General features: G+C 45.1%; 1 long non-coding RNA gene across 1 annotated transcript; it reads left to right on the top strand.

The window, feature by feature from the left end:
• The first annotated feature begins 243 nt into the window (after positions 1 to 243).
• Positions 244 to 9277, top strand: LOC146027248 (uncharacterized). The gene is made up of 3 exons (XR_014454725.1): positions 244 to 1102; positions 1521 to 1671; positions 9069 to 9277. It is a non-coding gene; the product is annotated as an uncharacterized LOC146027248 (long non-coding RNA).
• The last annotated feature ends 1169 nt before the right edge of the window (positions 9278 to 10446 follow it).

The raw sequence follows: 10446 nt of genomic DNA, 5'->3' as shown, positions 1-10446 counted from the left end.
ATAAACAATCCGTCTTGGCAGCAAAAAACAGGGCTATGAGTAAACGTAGGTGTGATCTTCTTGAGGTACAGGTGAAAAAATCTACAGGATACCACCTTCCTTGGGTTAATCACTTTAATTCCCAGAGTGATGAAATTAACAAAACAGCCAAACGTTGGGGGCCTATCATTACTGTGTACCCCAAGACCGACTGACTGAGACCAGGCTTATGCCCTGCTATCAATGGGGGCGTAACATATTTGATTGGGTGGTGCGCACCGATATTACAGGGTTAACCAGAAGTCAGACATACTCTGATACCTTTCTTGCCTGAAAAAAATGGGTGTTTTAGGTGTTTGGGGTGTCTGAGGTGCAGAACCATGATGGCATCTTCATATTTTAACAATCCTTTATCAGGGAAGAAAATGTACTGTACATTAAACATAAACTTACATGTACAATGAAATTTGTAAAATATTTGATTACATGTCCATGTGGCCGTAGCTACGTCACCTACGATAGGCCACCAACCGCACTTTGCGTGAGAGGATGGCAACCCATCGCCATTTGATCAAAAATGCACTGGAAAGTGGTTTGAGTGACCAGCCAGTGGCTCGCCATTTTTTAATGGCTGGCCATAATTTAGCATCACTCCGGTATATCATAATTGATCATATACCGTATTCATTCAGACGTGGGGATAGGTCCCTCAAATTATTACAACGTGAAACCAGTTGGATTTATCACTTGGGGACCTTGGCCCCACGCGGATTAAATGAACATCTTGGGTTACGTAATTTCTTATGATTTATTTTCTGTATACGTGAGGTGCGGCTTCCCTGCCATCTCATAAAGTTTCAAAAAGTATGATGCCAAAAAGTATCTCTGCTGCTATATGATGCATGACGTTGTCTGTTTTTATGTTTTTAATTTTCTCTTTTAGATATGTGTCTAATAAAGCTGTTTGTTGTTTTGATTACAGTATCCACGGCAACGGAGCTCCTGTGCACTGCATGACGTACCCTCGCTTGTGCGGAGTGACGTGGGTGCAACGCACACGACGTAGGATGCGTAAACAGACCGGAAGCTGCTCCGACGCCGGGATACTAGCACACTGGTGTTTGTAAGTATAAATGTCACTGTTTTTCATTATGTTCTGTGATCTGATGAAGAGGCAAATAAAGTAGCCTTGAAACATTATTGACCTACACCATTGGCTGATTGTGTATTATTTTGGAGTGCCACTGTGCGAAATTGGCTGTATTGTTGACGGGACACCAGTTCCTGGACGGGCACCCTTTAAAAGGAACCAAGCTGTTGGTGGTATGCTGCTTGACTTGCTTCGTTTATATATATATATATATATATATATATATATATATATATATATATATAGGTTATGCACAACATACAAATACTTTTAGTGCTTTTAGTGCTATGGATGTTTTTTATCATATTTTATTATGTTGTGCACAGAAAGACAAGTCACATGTTCATAGCAGTTTTAAAGATGTTTTTTTTCACACACTGTTCACTTCCAGCCACAGCACCCGGACAGGCCGAAGGACAGGCGCAGCTATGACGAGCACGCATGCACCACTGAGTGATGCAGACATGGTGTGGAATGATGGACGCCGACCCAGAAGTCGCCGGCAGTGCTGCACGGGACCGGTGGGACAGGACAGGGGGCGGGTAAGCCTCTTCACATTTGTCACTACAAGTGTTTATATATCTGTGCATTGTATTTGTATGTTGTCCATAACACTGATCTGACGACGGAGCCGCCGTGCTCCGAAACGTTACTCTTCTTACTGCACATGGATTAAAAGTAATCCCCTGATCTTCACTACTATGTAAGTCTCCGAGTGCCGCTTTGTTTCATTGTTGTATATTGGAGGTCCCAAGCAGTGCCAGATTAAGCCTTCGGGGGGCCCGGGGCACTTTAGACAAGGGGGCCCCCTTGAAATTGTCACAACAAGAGTAAAGGCAGTATAAACTTGGTCAATGGGTAACTGCAGGTGATATATATATATATATATATATATATATATATATATAACAATGATGACAAAACAATAAAGTTTTGAAACGTTGATCGAACCTCTGTGGCAGCATATCGTTTATTGTTTGACTGATCGTGAGTGCCGCACCTTCGTTTGTATATCACAGCAAGTCCCTGCAGTGAAGGCACCGATCGCTGAGAGGTACTGTTACTGGGAGTGCCGGACCGTCTTCCCTATATATAAAACACAAAATTCCCAGATTTGCGCTAATTTCACAATTCTATAGTTGGTCGCTAATAACACTTAGCCTCCTACTAGAGAGGCTATTATCAACCAATACCACCACAATAGCTGTCTCCTCCTGCGCCTCCTGGGGGGAGCTGATGACGTGCTCGCCACCGCAAGAGCCGCCACCTCCGCCACCGACTCAGCCTGCTGCACCGACTCAGAAGGAACTGCCTAGAATAAATAGAAAGGTATAAAAAATGTAAAATCGTTACATTACACTTTCAGTTACATGAAAAACATATTTCACCACAATACTTACTACGTCCGTGCTCTCCTGTTCACTGGATAAAGAGCCTTCATCCGTAGCAGTCCCCTCTCTTCCTCTCCTTCCTTGTTGCTCCACAATGAACAGCATCCGGTCATAGTACCACAACTTCGGCTGGTAAAGGTTCTCACGATCGGCTCCCGGACCCGATTATGCTCCTTCACCAACACTGTTCGCATATCAGTATACTTCCTCCGGACCCATGTGACGTCCGCATGAGGGACACGTCTCCTAGCGTACGCCTCATTCAGCTTCGCCTGATTGTGAAAGTCCATGTGGTCCTGCTTCCACAGGCATCTATTTTCCTTGTAAAGGTCTATCAACTTCCCCATAAGTGGTCGATCCACACAACGGTCCATGCTGAAAAATATCAAACACAAACATTAACCCATAAATTAAAAAAAATGAAGAATCCCCTTCAAAACACAATGCACTGTAGTGTTATTCATTAATATGCAATCTAATACCACTAATATTTACCTCACATATACGTTTTTTATGTGTAAAGTAAAGAAAAATGAAAATAAAGTTGAAATTAAAAAAAATATATTTACCTCATATATTTGGCAGATTATGCACAAATTTATGTCCAAAAGACTGTATCGAAAACTGGAATAGAAAGGAAAAAAAAAAAGCAAAAAATAAATCTTACATGCTACTTTAATATTACATAATAAGTGCAATATGCACCACATTTCAATACATGCTAACACAAGCACGGACATATAGCAAACGGTTATGTACCACCAAATGCAATCCAATATTTCATTCTACAAGAACACAGTGTAACATGTTCTACAAAAATTTAAAAAAAAGTGTCACCCACTATCCACGCCATCCCGAAGCGTGGCGAGTGGCGGCGGTACGCGTCCTATGACCTTTTCATACCCCCAATATCCATGTCGGCGTGAAGTTGAGAATAGAAAGTGTGGCGAGCGCAGCGAGCCACAGAGCCCGAAGCGTGGCGAGCGCACGCGGAGACCTTCACAGGTATCCGTGTCTCCTCGCGGGCTTCACAGGTATCCACGTCCGCTCGCCACGCTTCGGGCTCGGTGGCTCGCTGCGCTCGCCACACTTTCTATTCTCAACTCGGGAAGGAGGGAAGGACAGAGGAAGAATTCCCAGAGCTATAAAGAGGGCAGGCAGTGTGCATGGTGGGGAGGCCTGTAGAGAGTCTATTGAAGGGGAGAGGGGAAAGAGGAAGCTAGTAAAGAATTCAAATGGGTCCTGGGGTGAAACTAATCACAATATTAGAGCCATATCTAAAAATAAACATAAATTAAAATGCTTACTGGCTAATGCAAGAAGCTTAGTGAGTAAAATCGGGGAGCTAGAAACGGTGATCAGTAGGGCGCGACTACGACATCATTGGTATTACAGAAACATGGTGTAATGAGTCGCATGACTGGGCATTAAACATGGAGGGATATACACTCTACAGGAAAGACAGGGAAAATAGAAGGGGCGGGGGTGTGTGCCTATATGTAAATAATAACTTAACATCATGTGAGAAAAATATGAGCACAGACCTGGAAGACGACAACTCGGAGACAGTGTGGGCAGAGATAACCGACAATAATAAAAAAACAAAAAACAAATTTATAATAGGGGTATGCTATAGACCACCAAATATAAACGAAAGGGAAGAGTCTCTTCTTTTAAACCAAATCAAACAAGCATCAAATCAGGGGCAGGTATTAATTATGGGGGATTTTAATTTACCCGACATTGATTGGGAAAATGAAACGGGTAAATCAGCAAGAAGCAATGGGTTCTTAAGCTTACTTAAAGACCAGTTTATTACACAAACGGTGGAAACTCCAACTCGTGATGAGGCACTCTTGGACTTAGTTTTAACAAATAACACAGACTTAGTTTCAAACACAAAAGTAATTGAACAATTAGGGAACAGTGATCACAATATGGTTTCACTGGAAATCAACTTCAGTAAATTACATCAAAGAGGATCTGCAAAAATACTAAACTTCAGAAAAGCGAACTTTGAATTATTCAGGGAAGCCCTAACAGGAATTGGGTGGGAAACTGTTATGGAGGGAAAAAATGCAGAGGAAATGTGGGATACTCTAAAAAAGGTGCTTGATTCACTAACTATTGAATACATTCCTAAAGTAACTAAAGGTAAATTCAACAAAAAAAGCCACCATAGTTGGACAAAGAAGTAAGGTCAGCTATCAACAATAAAACCAGAGCCTTTAAATTCTATAAAAATAACTTGAATGAGGAGGCGTTCGCAAAATACAAAGAATCAAACAAAACTTGTAAAGGGGTAATCAAAGCAGCTAAAATATTATATGAAGAGTGCATAGCCACTGAAAGCAAAACCAACCCAAAGAAGTTTTTTAAATACATAAATAGTAAACGTTTAATTAAGGAAAACATAGGCCCACTAACTGATACTAGTAGAAAAAGTGTCACTGAGGACAAGGGAAAAGCAAAACTGTTAAATGAGTTCTTCTCATCAGTATTTACTAAGGGAGAGCAGACTGTGGAACGAACATTTACCACAAACGGGACAAATAAGCCAGATCTCATTGGCCCTTATTCTGATCGGTGCGGATATTCCCGAATTCTTTCGGATGGCGTTTTTTAGCCGTCTGCGCATGCGTGGCGATCGCTAGGCGCATGTGCCACGCATGGTCTCCGTACTTGTTCTCGCTAATCCCGTACAGAACTGTGCACCGCATACATTCGGCCAATAGGGGTGTGTTATGGGCGTCATGCGGAAAGACACAGGGGCGTAGTTTCAAAGTGGGCTAAACTGGGCGGAAACATGGGCGGACACGGGGGAGTACACATATATTGGTAGGCGTGCATTCGGACAGCACGCCGAATGCACGCGAACAAAAAGGGAAGAAATGTGCGGTGTCCAAAAGGTTACTTTTGCTTTGCGGACACCACTCGGTCATGCGCTAGGCAATCGGAACGCCTAATCAGGACGGACGCACCTCAACCAATGTCACCTGAACCCAATACAATCACATACTTTACCCATGACTTTTTAATTACACGCTTCTCACTGCTACAATTGGAAGCATTGCAGCTTAAAGGGAACATTACATGCTGCACTTGTCACACACTTTAACACTGCAAATAATGCACACAACTTAATAATATTAATACTAATACACATGCCACTTCTGCATGTCTAAATTAATACAGACATTTGTGGGGCCAAAATAACATTTATTAAACAAACTTTGGCAATAATTGAAAATACATAACAAAACAGGACAAAAATTACATAATAAAGAATAAATAGCCACAGCAGAATCATTGGGAACACATCAGGTGGCTTCACAACAAAAGTACAGCACCAACACTTCAAGTACAGCACACTGAAACAGGGCAACAGAGAAACCAAACATGACATTTGAACCGCGGGCAAAAGTGGTGACCCTGGGCACGGATTTGGACACAGGATGCTGACACACACAGCTCAATGGAAGATTTGGGAAGACATAACGGAGGAGATTAATGGGGACACAAGTTCATTTGCGAGCACGTTTGCCCCTGGCAGGCTCCTTGCCACGTGCAGCAGCTCTTCTGCCTCGTCCACGGCCAGAGTCAGATGGTGGCTCATGTGGAGCACGTGCTGGTGAGGGGGTGGATCTTCTTCCCCCTCTGGCAGCAGGGAGTGATGAGGTTGGTAATGCACCCGAAGCGGGTGACATTAGGGCCCTATTGCTGTTAACTAGCTCCACCATAAGTTCATTATGGCGGAGGAGGAGGTCGTTTTGCCGCAGGGCTTGATCAGCCAGCACCTGCAGGCTACCAGCAATAGCTTGGTGGCTGCCAGCCATAGCTTGCTGGCTGGCACTCATAGCCTGCAGGCTCTCAGCAATACTCTGCTGGCTGGTGGTCAAACCCTGCAGCACCTCCTCGGCCCTACGCACCCGCTCGAATGCCGACTCTCCCTGCTGCACAATACTATCCAGCACACGGCCCCACATGGACAATTCAGCCGCAGACAATCTTGGCAGCTGCTGCACGGGCCTGCTACTGGGGCCAGGTGGCACAGACTCCACAACCTCCTCAAGAGAATCTTGACCAAGCGGTGGCGATGCTGTTGAACAAGAAAATTCAAATTACCACACATTCCATGCAACATTTAAAACATCTACTTATGGCCTGGCAAATAATTACCTTCAAGAGTAGAAGCCATCACTTCCGCTGGGGACTCGCTGTCTATAGTGCTCACCCCCCGGACCTCCTCCACTGCTATACAGCACTGGGCCATCTCTTCCAGGGGGGTGAGCTCCAGCTTGCCAGGCATGGGGCCAGCCCCAGAGGTCTGGCTGTGTTGCCACCGCTCGGTCAATTTCTTCTTGAGGTTGCCTTTGAAGTCGTGCCACCTGCAATCAAAGTGTACATATTAATACATGTAACTCCTCATGTTTGCTGTAGCACCCATTGCAATCTGAAACATAATACAACATGTGCCTACTGACACCAAACCTACTATATTCTTTTTTCAAACCAATCCTTAGAAGATACAAAAACAGTCACCCTCCAATAACTATCAATTCAATGTCATGGCCTACATGTCTGTGCGTCCAAGCAACGTGAACACCCATTTCCCAACTCCATCTAATATTGAATGTAAACATTACTGGACTTGTCCTACTCAAATTTTACACACATGTACTTGCCTCTTCTTAACGTGCTCCGTCTGACGAACTTGTGGAGCCACTGCATTAATCTCCGCCGTTATCTCCTCCCAGATCTTTCATCTCCTTGTGTGTGTCAACTTCACCGCAGGACACTCAATTAAATCACGTGCCCGGGTCACCAGGATGTCAAGCTCCCGCGGTTCAAATGCCATGTTTCGTGTTGTTGGTTCCCGTGTTGCCCCACTGCGGCCACGGGCACTGCCACTGCCACGGCCACGCCCACCGGTTGCTGTACCTGAAGTGCTGGGCTGGCTACTCTGTTGGGAAGCCACCTGCTGTGTTCCCAATGATTTTGCTGAGGATGGCCCAGCTGCTGATTGGCCTGCTGTTGATGGGCCAGCTCGGTCCTCTGGGTTGAGGGGTACATAGGTGGTGTTGGCCTCCATGCGGGACAACAGATTCTGCACCACCTGCTCTTCCTCTGAGTCTGAGCCTGGCATGTTTGCAACAAGTGTTTGCCTTTCTAGGACCACTTTAAATACTATTTCTGTAATTGGCGTTAATCAGCTGCAAGCTGCGTTCCGTACGGCCGCGTCCCGTACGCCAGCGTCAACCGTGCGGCGCATACGGCCCGCCCCTTGGTGTGGAAAAATATTCCCAAAAAACCTGGCAAACTCAGTAAGTCTGATTTATTTGCTAAATGCAGATTCCAACACCAATGACCAAATACAACTAAGGTCAGACATGGCATGTATATTTGAATGTACTTCTGTACTGTGCACTTGTTTGCTATGTAGTACAACTGACACTACCCATTCCATATGTCAATCCAGTCCACCACTTAGCCACAAGTAATCAGTGCTAGCATCCAAATCACATGTGAAAGCACTCCACATTCAGGTTAGATGCTAGCTACTTTTCATTCCACCTCTGTAGTATGGCCCAGTAGAAGGTAAGTGTACACATGGCTGCATGGGCTCATTTTGGGAAAAGGTCTGCCTTCATTATACATTAGCTGTTTGGTACCTTGTTGAGTTAGGTGTAAGTGTCTAGAGATGCACACTATTTCACCTGTTGCTTATACCCATGTTTGGTGAATGTTATAGATTAGATATATGTTGCCATCTTATTTTACACTGTTTAGGATGGGTGTGCGATGCAATGGGTTAGCCGTCTGTTCGGGCACATACACGCTGTTAGTGTAAAAATGAACAATAAAGTTAATACCAAATATCACTCTGATCAACCAATGACAGCACATGATTGTTAAATTTGTGCCACTCCTAAAATGGCGGCTTATGGCAGAGCAGCACCCTTCTCTGCAGCCGAACTGAGGGCACTGGTCTCCGTTATGGAGACCAGGCTGGGCCGTGCTGGCCCGTTTATTACAAATAGGCAGAAACGTTCTGCCTATGCGGTGGCCCGCCGGCGGATATACGCCCGCACCCATGTGCGGCGGACCATCGCACAGCTTGAGCGGCGGTGGTCCGACCTCCGGCGCAGGGAGCCAGAGAGGCTTCAAAGCATAAGGGCCAGCATTGCTAGATGTGAGTATTTCAACAGTATTTGTACATGATTGCTTACCTGACATTATTTCATCCACTAAGGTCAGCAGCCTGATCATGAGTTAAACATGCCATACAATATATGAGTGCTACTTCCTGATTGACACCCTGTAATGGTCATAAAATATGTTATTGGGGAGGATTAATGCTTGTGATGCTTACAATGGGCCAAATGTCACAGCATACCTGCCATGTTACAGGCTGTGTTTTGTAAAGGCCACTGAGGAGCTGTTTGCATGTACAAGTATCAGTACCTCTAACCTTTGCATTTATAGGTTGATAAGGCTTAATACAAATTACCACTAATTGGCACTTTTATCGTTTTTCCCAAACACAGCACGTGCACGAGCAAGGCAGGCCCGGGAGGAGGCAGAGACAGGCCAGGCACAGGAGGAGGCGGAGCCAGCGATGGGCGAGGACGAAGGGGAGGCCCAGGAAAGTGAAGGAGTGGAGGAGGCTGAGTGGCCAGTGGAGGCAGAGGTGGCAGCCGAGGAGGAGGTCGTGGTGGCCGAGGAGGAGGTCCTGGTGGCCGAGGAGGAGGTCGTGGTGGCCGAGGAGGAGGTCGTGGCGGCCGAAGAGGCCCAGGAAGAGGGGGAGGATGAGGAGGCCTGTGTGGTGGAGCAGGTGGCCGAAAGTGGTATGTATACATAAAGATTCGATCTTCCTTTTGTCATCCACTATTTGATATGTAGCACTGTTGATTCAAATGTGTTTGAAAATACTATAAAGGCAAACAACAAATTGGGTAGCAACAGACACACTTTGGGGTTAGATAGGGTGCCCAAACCATACCTTTCATCCTGGACACATATTAATGACACAGGTTGTGCGGATGGCTTTCAGGTCGAATTGAAGTGCCACTGAACCTGTGTAGTTAATCTGTATCCAGGAAGAAAGAGATGAGTTGCTCATGTAAGGGTTACATGTCCCTGCTGGTTGCATACAATGTGTAGGTTCATATAGGTGAGTAGAGTTTACTGGTGAATGATCTTTGTAAACTAGATTCCGTATGGCATAAATGGAGTATGGCCAGGCGTGGCTTAGACTGGAGTAACAAGTGGTGAGTGCCCCTGGGCCCTCCTCTAGCTAAACACCCCCTGCGGTCTGCATGTATGTTTTGCACCATAATTATGTGTGTATTTGGTGTTAGTAATGCTTTTGAGCATGGGAGTGGGTTAGTGCTGCAGCTTCCCCTAACTGGCATTCTGACAATGATTTCTGGAGCAAAATATCAGCAGCCAAGCCATGCTTAATTGCACAAATGTACTGAGCATTCCTGAGAGTTGTGTCACTCCCCTGCCAGGCTCCATCATATAAGAGACACTGAACTTTGTTAGCCGATTTGTGATTGGGGCTGCGCGTGGCATGCTTCTCAGAGCTTAGTCATGGGTGGGTTTGGATGGAGAAGGAGCAGTATGACTGTGAGGTGTTCTACAGAGTAAAGGGTAGAGGGCCAAAATCAGGCTTTCTATGTAGTATGTATGCATGTATGTATAGGTGTATGTCTCATATATATAGGTAGATATGTGTGTATATATATCTAGTTATATATATATACATACACACACACACCTCTCAGAATGCATGTTTCAAATGTAGGTTTGACTATGTTAAATGTATGCAGGAATATCATTAGTCATTTTTAATTTTGAATTTCCTCAACAGATGAGCCTGCCCAAGCAGAGGAGGGTCGCCGTGGGGCCCTCGTAAGACTG

The sequence above is a fragment of the Crinia signifera genome, chromosome 1 (genome assembly GCF_055691185.1).
Source record: "Crinia signifera chromosome 1, ASM5569118v1, whole genome shotgun sequence".
Classification (NCBI taxonomy): domain Eukaryota; kingdom Metazoa; phylum Chordata; class Amphibia; order Anura; family Myobatrachidae; genus Crinia; species Crinia signifera.
Note: the sequence above shows the minus strand (reverse complement) of the source record. Positions and strands in the feature narration are given on the sequence as shown.